The 15,701-nt window shown below is 41.0% G+C and overlaps 1 protein-coding gene across 2 annotated transcripts in view; it reads left to right on the top strand.

Annotated features, from left to right (window-relative positions):
• Positions 1 to 15,701, top strand: part of NAV3 (neuron navigator 3) — a 576,126-nt gene that overhangs the window by 111,130 nt on the left and 449,295 nt on the right. The window contains exon 1 of one of the 2 annotated variants that reach the window (XM_076333424.1): positions 3,690 to 3,714. The exons of the other annotated variant lie outside the window; for it this stretch is intronic. The gene's annotated coding sequence lies outside the window, so the exon portion shown is untranslated. Of the gene's footprint in view, positions 1 to 3,689; positions 3,715 to 15,701 lie in introns of those variants that run through there. 2 annotated transcript variants of the gene reach the window in all.

Below are 15,701 nucleotides of genomic sequence, written 5' to 3' on the forward strand. Positions count from 1 at the left end.
GGCTGCTTAGCAGGCCTGGGAGCTCAGGGCAGGCCAGGACCCGGGGCCAGGACAGGGCCACCTCAGGCAATGGCTGCCCAGGCAGGCTCTGGCCCTGCTGCCTTCCCTCCTCGCCCCCAGTGATCCCTGGGGATTGGTGGGGCTGTCACTGCCGCCACAGCCCTGCTCAGGTATGGTGGGCCCAGGCTGCCCGGGAGTCACGCCTGGCTCAGCCCCCGCTGTCCTGGAGCGCTTTCGGCCTGTGTCTTGCGGTGTTGATATGAATGTGACAGCTTACAAATTTATAACATCTTCATCAATGACAGCGTCTATCGTGTATATCTATACCATAACGTACAGTTCCTCCCCTCAGCAAATTATGGAGATGTTGTGGGGAGTGCTTTCAGGAGAGCCACAGTGGTCCCACCGGTCGTCTCCATAGTTTCCTCAGAAACGTGTGCTGATCGGACTGCCATCAGTGCAGGCAGCCCTGCTGCGCATAATGGTGGCAGGCATGACGTTCTTCTTCATCTTACAACCCATGCTTTTTGTCTCATCTTGTAACTCGCCACTGCAATTTGAAGCTAAAAAAAAAAAGGTCAGTTGCAACCTTTTTATACATGGGTCATGAATCCACATTGTGGACTGTTAATTAGTTAGCTTGTGCACCTTATTTACCTTATTTATCCAAACCAGGTTTTATTTTTTTATTTATTTCTAACTATTTAAAAACAGAGGGTCATTTTTGATGTTGACACGTAAATAAGTTGTTGCTGTTACCTTAGGTGCTGTTTGTCACAGCCGAGTGGTCGCATACCTGCTCTTGCCTGGCAGCAAATGCAGGGAAAATTGACATAGTTGTTCTGCCCAATCAAACATATTTTTATTATTTGAGATTTTCACAGTGCCATTTCTGAGCTGTTGCATCTGGTTCAGACAGTGTTATAATTAGGGAAACTATTTCTTCTCACTTAATTCAAAATGGATCTGCATCTGAAACAGAGGGAATCCAGTAAAATTCTTATTCTTGTTGCATGTGGACAGCAACGCTATAAGGAAAGGAAATTAGTTGCTGTTCAGAGGTATGGAAAGAGGAAAAGTAACTCTTCCTAGTAATGCACTGTGGTTAAAAGGAAACATATTTAGTGTCTTGCTTTGTTAAAATTACATGACTACAGAAAAAGATCTTTGAAAATTGAACATTTTCCTCCTCCTTTTTAGATCCCTCCCATATTACAAAATACAAGAGCTGTATTGTTAGCCTCTAGCTTTAGGAAGTATTTTTTGAAACAATCCGTGAGAGCTTACAGACTTGTGTTTTAAATTTGGGGTTGTCTTCGATTTGGGTACATGCAGTATTTCAGAGTAACTTATCTGTTCATGTCGAGTTTATTTTGGGGACTATGGCCATATTTTAAAAAAGAAGCTATGAGGTCATAAGACTTTTATGAAATAGGCCATTGATGGAAAAAGCTTAGGATGAAGCAGCTTTCATGTAGGCAGTGTTGGGAGTGGATTTTGGCACAGAAGCAGCACCCACAGCAACTGTGAAGATCAGCGTGTCTTCCATTTCGCTGTCTTGGAGCACTGCTTGGTAAGGAGATGTCAGCTGGCAGCAATCAGGTACTGACACTTCTAAGATTCATGGATTTTTGGTATTGAGAGCTTAAAAAGTGTATGGCTTTAGTTCTTGCCTTCCATAAAAAGGAGTCTTGTCAGAAGTGGTTAAATTGTGTGTTCTCCCATGTTCTTTATTCTCTCTGTCTGTTAGCAGTAGTAATATTTCATTTATTTGTTGAATCCAGTCTGACAACAGCAAATTATGATTGTGAGAGAGTCACGTAGCAGTCTAGCACTAGTGTCAGTCATGTGAGTAGTGACTGGTGAAAGGACTTCAGGACATCATCTAAATATCCTGCATTCGTGTTTTGAGAGGTGTACTGGCTTGTATTGAGGACTGTCAGGTTGCAGTGTAGATGAATGGCTGTTATCTGAGACACAGGCCTATACTTAAGTACTCCAAAGTTGGGCTACTTAGGGGGGGGGGGGGGGGGAAGTAAGAATTCTAGAGAATTGTTTTAAGATAGTCTTTGCTTGCTTATGTGCAAGCCCTTTTTTGAATTTAAATTTTATTGGCAGTTTAACTTTCTCCCCTTGCCTGACCTTTCTTCCTGGGTCTCTCCATCTGCTTTAGTTAATGTGCTAGCTATTTTCTCCTGTCTTGTAGTTCTCCTAAAAAGCCTTGGTGGGGTTAAGTCTGTACTTGCCAAAATCAATCTGTACAATTTACTTGGTTGTTCTATTTTTAGATTGCTTCGTGCTCTGTGGGAGATGCAACAAGCAGAACCCTCATTTCTATGCAGAATCATAAATTCTGTAGCATTTCCAGTGCATATGCTCCAAGTCAGGCAGAACGGGGAATTGTACCTTTGCCTGCTACATCCAAGCTGAAAGTTGGGCTCAGCAGGACACAGACATATGCTTTCCTCATTTCCCCTGGCTACCTTTGGACATAGGTGTCGGATGAATACAACCTGCTTCAGAGTCTGAGAAGTGTGGGGACTTAGTTGTCTTCTGAGCACTTCCTTCAGAACTGAGGCTACCTTAAAGAGATGTTTTAGGTTTTTTGGATCCTGAGAGGGCTAGAAATTATCGATACGTGGAAGGCCTTGCAGACTTTGACAGGGGAAAACGGAAATGCCCTGGAGAGTTGAGCAGTAACAGGGCAGGATCTGAACAGAAACTTGGACAAAGTGCTTAGTGTGATTGGATACTTGTAGGTCTCTGCAAATCTGGGTCTACATGTAAATTAATATCTTAAGTAGCCTGTAGTGATGAATAGGAGCATGGATAAGATTCCCATGCATTGAGTGGATTTCTCCATGACCTACGGAATACTGCTAAAATTCTCAGGAAAGGGACTTTGCTCTTTGTTATGTAGCACTTAGCACAGGAAATCATGGTCTTGGCTAGAGCTTCATGGCAGTACCACAGAATAACTATAGAGTAATAACTCTCAACCAAAGGAGCATTGTACTAGATGCTTTCCAGACCACTGGAGAAAGTGATATCCAGAAGGAAGCAGAGAAATTCTCGTGATTCTGGTAGGAGCCATTTCTTGCCAATGCCGTTCAGAATTGCAGACTTACAGCTCCTTTGAATCAAACTGCATAAATACAGTTATAATTTGCATTAGTTACAGTTATAATTCCCATAAAATGGGAACTGCTTGCGCCTGAGCACCTGTAAAACTGTTGGACAGCAAATTATTTTTTGGTTCTTATTGTGGCCAATAAAATGAATAGCCGCTTAAGCTTCCACAGTATTCATCGGTCTTGAACCTCTGAGCTATAGGAAGAAGTTTTGAAAGGGCCCAAATAATTAAGGAACTAATACTCATTGTTGTGAAACATCCTTCACATAACAAGTCATTCACAAATTTGGGCACTAGCTTAATCTCTTGGAGAACTGGGTTTGGTTTTCTGAGCCAGTGTTGTCCTTAGAGAATAATATGGTGTGTGATTCAGGTCCTGTATTCTAAAATATGATTGTGGTTCTCAATTACCATACAGCTTACTGTGAAGGGAATCCCTGGAAGCTTGTGCCATGAAAAAGTATGCTATGTAGGTTTATATTTCAAGCACTCGTGAAAATGTTGTCCAAGTACCTGACGGCATGAATTCACAACTGGAGGTGCATGTTTTTACAGTGTCACTAGACCTTGGTCATATCCAGGTAAGTCTTCTGTACTTATGATTATGTCTCTCTTGTATCTTTTCCATTATTAACAATCCAGCCTATGTAGATAATGATAATTTGAAAGAGGGTTCCAGGTTTGTTTTTGCTGGTATGTAGTGATAAAGCTCTTGTTGGCACCTGTCTGCTTCTAGTTAGACTGGTTCTAGACTTTTGTTTGCTTCTTTTCCATACAGGTAACCAAAACCAGAATAAGAGTAATGCTTGCTAGAAGCAGAAGGAAATTCTGTGTTTTCTTGAAAAAGTAAGGTTGTTTTAGTGCTCCATGTGATATTCTGTCTAAATCTATAAATCTATAAAACACGTTCAAAGAGAATCAGCAATGTTTTGGACAGCTTTTCTCCTATTTTCTTTTCAATTGATTATTTCATTTGGAAGATAGCTCTGTAGTAAGTTAAGTGCAGTTTGTTTTCTGACTAAGCTGCTTCATGATCCTGTTTCAGTTTAGAATCTGATTTGAAAGAAGACCTGTATTTTCCTCAGTCTTGCTGAGTTAATTCAAGCAACTGTTTAAAGAAACAGTTCCATAGCATAGAAAGGATTGGACTTTTTGGTGGGAAGGTGAATGAGCAAACCTGAAGTGATCTGCAATAATAATTATGATCAATTTCTGTGCCTGCTAAAATGACGGATGTTAGATAAGCATTGGGTTCTGCCACAAATTGAGGCTTTGCAACAAGGCTTAGTAATGTGTGTGTGTCTGTCTGTCTATCACAGTATTTGATACACGTCAGGCTCTTGCATAATCTTTTCCCTGAATAAATAGGGCACTTCAAAATGTGCCAGAGAGAATAGGCACTCTGCACACAGGCAGAGTGATGGACTTGATGATTTATTAGCCTCTTTCTATTGCTGGTTTTATTAGACTATGATTTGCCCTATATATACATAGCTTTACTGTCAAAATAAGCCACTATAATATGCTGGCCCAAGAAGAATGATTTACAAGAGAAGGAACCCTTTTATATCTGTCTGCATTTCAACAAATATCATTATACTGCTATTTGTTTCTGTAACTTTTTTGTTTTTCAGCTGCTAGACTGTATTTCCATTTCTTAAAATATGTTCTTCCCTTTTGAACAGTAATTCTGCTTTTAAATTTCAATTGTTGTAATTCACACGCAGTTAAAGTTGAGTGACTTAATAATATCCCTGTACAAAAGCTGTTTGTCTTCCCTGCTCCATAAAAGGAAATTTTCAAACTAGATTGAAACTGTTTTCTTCCAGTTCACTTTAACATATGCTTAGTTTTAAACAAGTTTCTGTTTGCAGATGTCACGATGCTTCAGTCCTGAGAAACAGTGTTTTGCTGGCTGCAGAGTTCACTGAAGATTGGTTGCTTAAGGCCTTTTTCACTCTACAAGTCACGTTCCTTTTTGTAAGCCTCATTGCAGATCAATTCATTCAAGTGACACAGTAACAAACCTCCAGCTCCTAATTATAGTTCTATCAGCCGAAGGGGTGATTTTGGGAAGAGTAGGATGCAAGTGATGGACCCTATTGTGTGCAGAGCCACCATCATGAGCTTTTATGTTTGTGCAATTGTAGCATTCGTGTATTTGTGTATCTGCTCATACCTGCATGTAGAAACAGATCAGTTGCATTTTCTGATTTTTAAAAAATACAGGGCTCCAACATGAATCATATTTTATGGATGAAGTTCATTTGCGTTAGGTTTAATTTTTGTTCATTTACCTACAATTATCGTTGCAATTTCCTGAAAATTACAGTTTAGTCAAGAGGGACTTCAGGATGAATAATAAAGGGGTGAATGAATGCAGCATGTATGTTGCAGTTCCAGCCATCTGTTATATGTTTATCCTGGGTGTTTCTACTCTGATTGAATCAGTACTGGCAACTTTGTGATCCCATACAGTCTCTGACTACCGAAGTACAGAGAGAAATTCTGCTTTTACATATACCTATGCTTTTTGGGGTTAGGTAGCTTTGTTTGGTGTCAAGTGGTACACCAGTCTGAGCTCCAAAGTTACCCTATGTGCATTGTAGGGTAACTATATGTGCATCTGTCTTTTAGTGCGAGCATTTTCTTTTAAATAAGCTTTTCAAATTTCAGTGGCGATTTATTTCTTTGGTAAGATTTAACAGTGGGCTACTGTACCCTTCAGAAAAAGAAATCTTCTGATATAATAGAGGAGAAACAGGTTTTGCTGAACTCTCTGCTTGTGGCAGGGCACACCAGGAAACTGCTATCTATTCTGGTGCTCCTGAGTTTGTTCAGAGGAAAAGTCTTGTAGCTGAACAAAATATGGAATTGCTTATGAATGCCATATTTGCTGCAATAGTGGCATGCATTTTTACAAGGAATAATTGCTAGGGAGCACTTTTGTTAGCAATATTATGTCCACAGATTCATTTATTGCTCTGCTAGGGGTTTTGCAGAAACTGAATTTCCACATCACAGTTGAGGTGAAAGTCTGGTCTCCTGCAAGCAGCTTCCATCCCTAAAGGGGGGAGGAAGAAGAAATTCAGCCATAGTAGCATTATCCTAAGGGGTAGAGGGGAAGTCCCTCAAAACCAGGAAGCCTATAAATGTACCTAAAGTCTGTAAATATTGAGCATTTCAACTCAGAGTCAAAAAGTACGTAATTATGTTTTGGACTGTGAGCTCATCTCTAAAGTTAGTTGTGTAGCTGCCATGTACTTAGAAGTTGGTTATTTTCCTGTCCCATTCATTGAGAAATGGGCTTTGTAAGTTTTTTATTTATTTATTTTTTAGTCTAGCAAATGTTTAGATGCAACACAAACACAATGAAGCTGACCACAAATAACGATAGTGTGGGGTTTTGCTATTGATTACTGTTATGGCTTTCCCAGTTTTATGCTGCGTAGAATTTACTCATTTCTTCTCGTGAGGGCTTTTCTTTTCTCCCAAATTATTGGTATGTTCTTAACGTATTTAAATGCTTTCAAAGTCACATAATGGAATTCTATTATAATAGAAAATTATTATCTTGGTTAAAATATCTGATCAAAACATGTTGTTGGTCTTCCAGTGTGTCTGATTTTTTACTACTACAGACTTTCATGAATTTCTAGATCCTCTTTTGACATGTCAACGCTTCTTTTGCATGTGGTACAGAAGCTGTAGGTAATATAATAACTGTGAGAGCAAATACATATTTGGCAGTGAAATGTAATTTTTATAGCTTTCAATTAGAAGAAAAAAGCAAATAGTCTATTTTATATCTATATGAGAAAAGATGTGAAGTGTTTCAGTGTCTTAATCTTCACAGTGTCATTTGCCAAATGGGGCTTGGTTTACTTTTATTTTCATGGTAAAAGCAAGATCATATGCTGTTTTCTTGATACTTTAATATGACTTGTGAATGGTGCAGCTGTTTTTGTTTGCTTCTATACAAATCCTTCCTGCTGCTAGCAAATATACAATTGATTACAAATAAATGCTATCATAAAAATGACTTACATGACCAAGTATAATCAAAAATCTAGGTGTCCAAGAAAGCATCAAGTCAACAAAGAAACAACTTTCTAAAGTTTGAAACAAAAGCATACCAAAACAATTATCACATCTTTGCTTGAATACTTACCAAATTGGTTAGATCCAAATTTCTTAATGTAAGAATTCAGTCTTAATGGATTGCCACTATTTTCTAAAATTAAACTTACTTTAATAGCTTTTTTTCAAATTCTCATTCATTTAACTAGTTCACCATTGTGAAGCACTGCTTAGAATTGTCCTGTTTCAAATCTTCTGCTGGTGAAGTAAAGGTGCAGGGTAATGATTCAAACCCCAGTCAAGAACTGTTGACCCGTGTTAACAGTAACTACTTCGCATGTTGACTAAATTATTTTCTTTTAGCATGCTCACAAAAGAGAGCACTAATATAGCTTCAGGAAAAGCTGTATTAGTGTGAATATAGAGATATATACTAAAGGATTCAAGGACTTTTAACTCATTTCCTAATATGAAGAGTGTTCTTTAATCAGCAGAAATACCTGCTGAGATACGCATGTATGCCTTCTTTTTAGCCCACTTTCCTGATTTTTGCCTTAAGGGATCCTAAGAAGTATTCTTCCATTTCATGCAGACTAAAAGTTTCTGTGCAGAAATAATCTTTCTTTTTTCTGTCTGTCTCCTTGGCAGCTTTTTTAAAAAATGTAAATATATAAATAATTTTAAAAAATCTAAGGGGAAAATAACACAAAGCCTCAGAAAAATTATTAATACCAGATCTACCCCTATAGCAGCACTAAGTTACAGAAACCAAGCAGGATGTGTAATCTATCTGGAGAGGAGTTGCATTTCTTGCTTTAGCCTGACTCCTGGTTGGTCTCTTCAAACTCTTGCAAACTTTAGGCCAGAAAAGACCCTGGCTCTAGCACAGGGCCTGTTGGTCTGCGTCCTTGTTTAGGACCATCTGTGCAACCTGCAGGTCTCCCTTTTTTCAGGACATTTTGGGAATGGTCTTCAGATGGGACAGGTTGAGCTGGTGGGTGGCAGGAGCCCCTCACAAGCACTTTCTTTCTCACCAGCTTCAGTCTCTGTAGCCTATTGCAATGCTGTGCTCAGTGAATCCAGTGCAGTATTTTGTCCTGCACCTGCAGGTTAAAAGCTGGCAAACCTGGTGCGTGAATGGTAAATCTGTTAGGTGGGGTGGGAGGGTTTGCACTGCTGCGCTAGGCTTTACAGAAGATCTTGGGAGTTGCATCTTTTCCTTGAGTCTTCAGCAACGAGGCTGTTAGAGCTCCTGTCTTGTGTTCATTTGACAATACTGAATCGCTGTTCTGTCTAGCAAGTCTGAAGGGCAGAGGTAACGCAGCAGCGTGGTCTGTCAAACACTTCTCCAGATAACTGGCAGAGAAAAATCTCTTCTGTCCACTTCTATTTCCTCATTTGCCTTTGTCATTTGGTCAGTGTCCTCTGGTCAGCTGCAGAGGTTTCAGTAACACGACCTTGGTGAGGAGAAACTGTAGCTGTTGAGTGATGCCATCCTGGCAGTGCCACTTCATTACCACCTGCTTGGTAAGGTGGTACCGCTTACCACTACCACGTACCACTACCGCCATGCTTTCCCTGTTCATTTATGTATTTCTGAGTATGTGATGTTGAAAACTGCCTCAGACTCACGTCCTTTCCCCCAGACAGATACTCTGTTACTAAGAGATGTTAACACTTTCTACAGCACTTTCTGGTGATCTTCCTTTCTACAAATGAATCTTCTTGCATTGTAAGATTTGAGTTTACTTGTCCAAGACACTTGTATTATCATAGAATCATAGAATCATAGAATCATTGAGGTTGGAAAAGACCTCTAAGATCATCGAGTCCAACTGTCAACCCAACACCACCATGCCCACTAAACCATGTCCCTAAGCGCCTCATCTACACGTCTTTTAAATACCTCCAGGGATGGGGACTCCACCACTTCCCTGGGCAGCCTGTTCCAATGTTTCACCACTCTTTCAGTAAAGAAATTTTTCCTTACATCCAATCTAAACCTCCCCTGCCGCAACTTGAGGCCATTTCCTCTCGTCCTATCGCTTGTTACTTCGGAGAAAAGACCAACACCCACCTCGCTACAACCTCCTTTCAGGTAGTTGTAGAGAGCGATGAGGTCTCCCCTCAGCCTCCTTTTCTCCAGGCTGAACAACCCCAGTTCCCTCAGATGCTCCTCATAAGACTTGTTCTCCAGACCCTTCACCAGCTTCGTTGCCCTTCTCTGGACACGCTCCAGCACCTCGACATCCTTCTTGTAGTGAGGGGCCCAAAACTGAACACAGTATTCGAGGTGCGGCCTCACCAGGGCCGAGTACAGGGGCACGATCACTTCCTTACTCCTGCTGGCCACACTATTTCTGATACAGGCCAGGATGCCATTGGCCTTCTTGGCCGCCTGGGCACACTGCCGGCTCATGTTCAGCCGGCTGTCGACCAACACCCCCAGGTCCTTCTCTGCTGGGCAGCTTTCCAGCCACTCTTCCCCAAGCCTGTAGCGCTGCATGGGGTTGTTGTGGCCGAAGTGCAGGACCCGGCACTTGTCCTTGTTGAACCTCATACAGTTGGCCTGGGCCCATCGATCCAGCCTGTCCAGGTCCCTCTGCAGAGCCTTCCTACCCTCGAGGAGATCAACACTCCCGCCCAACTTGGTGTCGTCTGCAAACTTACTGAGGGTGCACTTAATCCCCTCATCCAGATCATCAATAAAGATATTAAACAAGACCAGCCCCAGTACTGAGCCCTGGGGAACACCGCTCGTGACCGGCCGCCAACTGGATGTAACTCCATTCACCACAACTCTCTGGGCCCGGCCATCCAGCCAGTTTTTGACCCAGCGCAGAGTCCACCTGTCTAAGCCGTGAGCCGCCAGCTTCTTGAGGAGAATGCTGTGGGAGACAGTGTCAAAGGCCTTGCTATCAGGCCTATCACTTCTAAGGCAGAGAGATCAGTGAGTAGACTTACCACTATTCTTTTTGTGTGGATTTTTCTATTTTCCTTTCGCAGAGTAATAAGGATGTCTGCAGTACCTTGGCTTCGCAAGAGACTCGGAGCTCCACTGCTGAGAGCAGTGTCTAGTCTCACACAAGTTTGTTTCATAGCACAGAAGCGTGCAGTTCGTTTCCTGCTTAGCAGCCCACTGATCTGTGCTCGTGTTTGTAGTCTCCCAGTATTTCATACCGATGTCAGATTAAAACTGAGTTTCATTTAAGTTTTTCAATGTAAGATGAATTCCTAAAGAAATCTATAAATATTAAAAGTGGAAGAAAAAAAATCTTCTGTGTTAACATGTATTGCTTACTTTTTACATTTCTGTTGCTTAATATTGTTCTCCTTGAGTGGATGTTTTCTTTATCACTTAAGCTTGCATTTACATCCTAGCTTTATTATGTGTATGAGGCCACTGCAATTGCAGTGTTTATTCTTGCTTCTAACAGTGTTATTTTGGATGCTATAGCTTCTTCCTATTTTTCATCCTCAGCAGTGTCATTAGGCACTCAAACATGCTTTACTTAAGCCTGTAAGAGTTCTTTGATTGTTTATCATAAAGTTGTGGGTATTCATATAAAAGTTTTGCAGCCTTCTAGTATGGACCACTCATAGTTCTCAATTTTTTAACTGCTTTTGGATATTAATCATGACTTTTTTGTACGACTAACTTCCATATATTAGCAGATTTTTATAAAATTCTCCAGCCTGCCAGGTAGTAATGTCTCTCTTTCACTCAATGTAAATGTCACTACATTTACCAGCATTCAGTCTGACAAGTTTGAATGAATCCATTTTGGTTGGTTGGTTGGTGTTTTTTGTGGGGTTTTTGTTTTGTTTTTTTGTGTTTTTTTCTTTTTTCTTTTTTTTTTTTTTAGTTTTAGCGGTCAGTTGCACATATTTTGGAGTGTTTGCAAAACTAATGTTACGTGGTTTCTTGAATTTAATTTCTTTGCTTGTAATTACTTTGGAAGCAATGTACAGCTATGGAAGCTTGTCTTCATAATTAGACACCCATGGTATGTGTGGGGGTTGTTTGTATTTTTTTAAACACAGACAAGGTAGATTTCCATAAATAATTTGTCAAAAAATGCACAAATTGTTTTCTGGAACTTCATACAAAATTCATTAACTTCTCTGTCATATGGCATTGTATTTAATTGTCAGTTAACGTAAAGAAATTTCAGTTCTGAGGATAAGCTGCTACTTTGTGTCTCAGCTGAGCACTAGTGAGAAATATACTCTCTTTCCACTTGACTGTTACATATTTATAGATGCCTGTATGTTTGCAAGTGCTAATTTACATGTTAAACCTATATGTGTTCTATTCTCACTTCAGAACGTATGCATTTGGTTATGGGTCTGTCTCTTGTTGGAACTACTTGGTCCTGGCACTGCCTCTTTCTAATGCTTCCAAAACTCTTAAACAAGAGCAATTCTGTAATATTTCAAGAAAGATAATGTTTTTGTGCTTAAACAAAATTAATAGATTAAAAAATAAGTGTTTTCCCCAAAGCTATGCTATTTTTCATTAAATTTTTATTTTTTAGGGGGTTAACCCTCCAAGTGTTACCACATATGCAAGTTACTTTTCATGCCCCATATCCCACGTGAACTGTAAAAGGAGTCCTCCCAAAGCACCAACTGCCATTTCTCTTTCCTACAAATACATGTGCGAACATGTAGTGATTTTTTTTTTTCTTGAATGACAGAGCAATCACTTCTGACAGTAATTGCTGTGTATGGTTATTTATAAAAGCATAAGAAATAAGTCCTCAGTTTATATGCTTAATTATATAGAAGTAAAATGTTGAAAAGTGTGTTTTCTCAAGTCGTAGTTTGTAGTTGAAGTGTATAGTTGGTAGGAAAATACGGTAATAGCTACAAGGAATGTGTTATTAATAAATCTGAAGATCTGTAAAGACATTCTTGCAAACAAATCAATTTCTGTAGTGAATTTTGTTTTCATTTTTGTTCTTGGATTCTTCTCTAGTAGACATCATGTGAAAATGCGCTGGTTTACCCCGGTATGAAAACCACTCTGAGTACATAAATGCAGCTTTATGCTTATCTGAAATTAAAAGAACAACTCAGCCTTATGCTCAGATAGTTCACTGCACAATTAATATGAATTTTTAAACTCTTAGTGTCTTACTTGTAAGAACAGATATTCTTCTCCTTTGGAGCTTATCAAGCATCATCCAGCCAGTGTGTAATGGACAGTAAATGAATAACCTCTTTGTCAGCCTGTAGGATGATGCCATTATTAACAACTTTGACATGTAGTACATGTTTCTTGATTCCCAAGTAAGCTGTCACAGGCTGCCTCTGAAAAATTAGTCTCTCCCTATTATGTGAATATACATTATGAGAACACACAACTCTATCCTGGCAACACGTGACTTCATTGCTAGCAGTAATTTTCTGAACATTTGAGGCAACATAGAGCTCTCATCTTTTTCATTTTCTTTATTTTTATTGAAGAAGCTTCTGATAGTAGTAGTGCGTCCCTTATACTTTACTCTTCACTAGTTGCAGTGATACAAACTGCTCTGATGATATTCTCAAAAGTATTAACATCTGAGATGCTGCATCACATACGACTTTTCTGGAAAGTAATTTTCTTTAATTTTATCATCCTTCTCCAGTGGAGATGGGGGAGGAGGAGGGAGGGAACTACCCAGATTGAAATTCAGCAAGTCTCAGTGTGGAAAAAGGTAGGCTTTTAATTAATTTCCCAAGAGAATCATATTGCAAAAAGGATGGAAGAGAAATGCTGCTAATGGCCCTAGTTGTGACTCAGGGGAATGTAGTGATAAACTTATAACCTGCAGACAAAATGCCGAAGACTTCTGTTAGGGATGAGCTACATTTTGGTAGCTGAATTTTGAGTTTCCTAGAACCAAGATACCAAATGAACAAACCCTCCTCATTCCAGCCTGGGTCTGGCTACTCTGTCAAAAGAGCAGATTCACTCCATACCCAGTGCAGCTAGTGGCCAAGCAGTAGAGATTTTGTACGTTATGAGAAGAGGACCCATGATCCATCAGTGTAGTCGTGAGGCTGGTGCAGGCAGCAGAGCACATCCTTGGATGCCCTCATGGGGAGAGAAAAGTGGAGACAGTCTTGGATGTGCAGAGTTGTGTCAGGTAGACTGTTGTGCTGCTACCTTTGCTGCCTGTGGTCATGTTGCAGGACTTGATTTTCTGTTTTTTCTGTTTGTTTGGGGTTTTTTTTACCCTTACAGGAATAAACATGTTAAACCAACTTGATTCAGCTTTGCACATAACTGCAGTCAGAAAGACAATACAAATCATGTGTGATTTAGTGTTGTGGTTTAACCCAGCAGGCAGCTAAACACCACACAGCTGTTTGCTCACGCCCCCCCCAACAGTGGGATGGGGGAGAGAATCAGGAAAAAAAAAAAGTAAAATTCGTGGGTTGAGATAAAGACAGCTTAATAGGACAGAAAAGGAAGGGAAAATAATGATAAAAGACTATACAAAATAAGTGATCCACAATGCAATTGCTTACCACCTGCCGACCGATGCCCAGCCTGTTCTTGAGCAGCAGTCACCGCCCCCCGGCCAAGTCCCCCCAGTTCATATACTGAGCATGACGTCACATGGTATGGAATATCCCTCTGGCCAGTTTGGGTCAGCTGTCCTGGCTGTGTCCCCTCCCAGCTTCTCGCTGGCAGGGCATGGGAAGCTGAAAAGTCCTTGACTAGTGTAAGCACTACTTAACACACGGATGTTTTAGTTGTTGCTATCAACATTATTCTCATCCTAAATCCAAAACACAGCACTGTACCAGCTACTAGGAAGAGAATTAACTCTATCCCAGCCAAAACCAGGACAGTATCCACCCCTTATTCTGCACCATCTACGTCATGCCCAGGTCCCACACTTTCTAATACATCCCAATTAATCTCCACCACCTTTCCTGTCTTTTGATATACACACACAGATATCACTCCCTTAGTCTATGGGCCATACCTATAAAATGTTTGTTGAATTCATTTAGTCCATGACTTTGGGCTCCATCTGTCATAACAGTCCTTCAGGGCAGGAGAGATGGTGTGTGGTGTTGGATTGTTGCATACTGAAGCCAGTTCTGGTTCCATTATCGCTGCTCTTGTCCGGTTCTATCATCGCTGCACTTTGCTTGGTTTCATCAAAGTTCATTCTTCATTAATCTAGGTGATTCTTACTGTAATACTGTTGATATGGCATACAGCCACCATAGAAGTGATGATATACAGTATTATATAGTAATTAACATCACATAATTCAGATCATTGACTATTCTTACCCAAAATCAAATCCCCTTGAGGTACACATCGGACTTCCCCATCCTCCTGCATCACCCACCAAGTGCACCCAGGTCCTTGAGCAAAAGCAATCCCACGGATGGGTTTGCCTTTGCCCGAGGCAGGAATAACCCAGATTGTCTTCCCCAGCATATTTTTTATGTGCACTACAGGGACTTTATTCCCTTTTACAGGATGTAAGAGTTTTGACTGGGCAGGACCAGATTGATTGGCAGATCCCCTAGTGTTGACTAACCAGGTGGCTTTTGCTAAATGTGTATTCCAATGTTTGAACGTCCCACCACCCATTGCTCTCAGTGTAGTCTTTAACACTCCATTGTATCGTTCAATTTTCCCAGAAGCTGGTGCATGATAGGGGATGTGATACACCCACTCAATGCCGTGCTCTTTGGCCCAGGTGTCTAGGAGGTTGTTTCGGAAATGAGTCCTGTTGTCTGACTCAATTCTTTCTGGGGTGCCATGTCGCCATAAGTCTTGCTTTTCAAGGCCCAGGATAGTGTTCCGGGCAGTAGCATGGGGCACGGGATATGTTTCCAGCCATCTGGTTGTTGCTTCTGCCATTGTAAGCACATGGCACTTGCCTTGGCGGGTTTGTGGGAGTGTGATATAATCGATCTGCCAGGCCTCCCCATATTTATATTTCAGCCATCGTCCTCCATATCAAAGAGGCTTTAACCGCTTGGCTTGCTTGATTGCAGCGCATGTTTCACATTCATGGATAACCTGTGCAATAGTGCCCATGGTCAAGTCCACCCCTCGATCACGAGCCCATCTGTATGTTGCATCTCTTCCTTGGTGACCTGAGGTGTCATGGGCCCATCGAGCTAGAAATAATTCACCCTTATGTTGCCAGTCCAGATCCACCTGAGCCACTTCAATCTTAGCAGCCTGATCCACCTGCTGGTTGTTTTGATGTTCTTCAGTGGCCCAACTCTTGGGTACCTGAGCATCTACGTGATGTACTTTTACAACCAGGTTTGCTACCCGGGCAGCAATATCTTGCCACAATGCGGCAGCCCAGATGGGTTTGCCTCTGCGCTGCCAGTTGCTCTGCTTCCATTGCTGCAACCACCCCCACAGGGCATTTGCCACCATCCATGAGTCAGTATAGATATAAAGTACTGGCCACTTTTCTTGGTCAGCAATATCCAAAACCAGCTGGATGGC

The sequence above is a fragment of the Aptenodytes patagonicus genome, chromosome 1, assembly GCF_965638725.1.
Source record: "Aptenodytes patagonicus chromosome 1, bAptPat1.pri.cur, whole genome shotgun sequence".
Classification (NCBI taxonomy): Eukaryota; Metazoa; Chordata; class Aves; order Sphenisciformes; family Spheniscidae; genus Aptenodytes; species Aptenodytes patagonicus.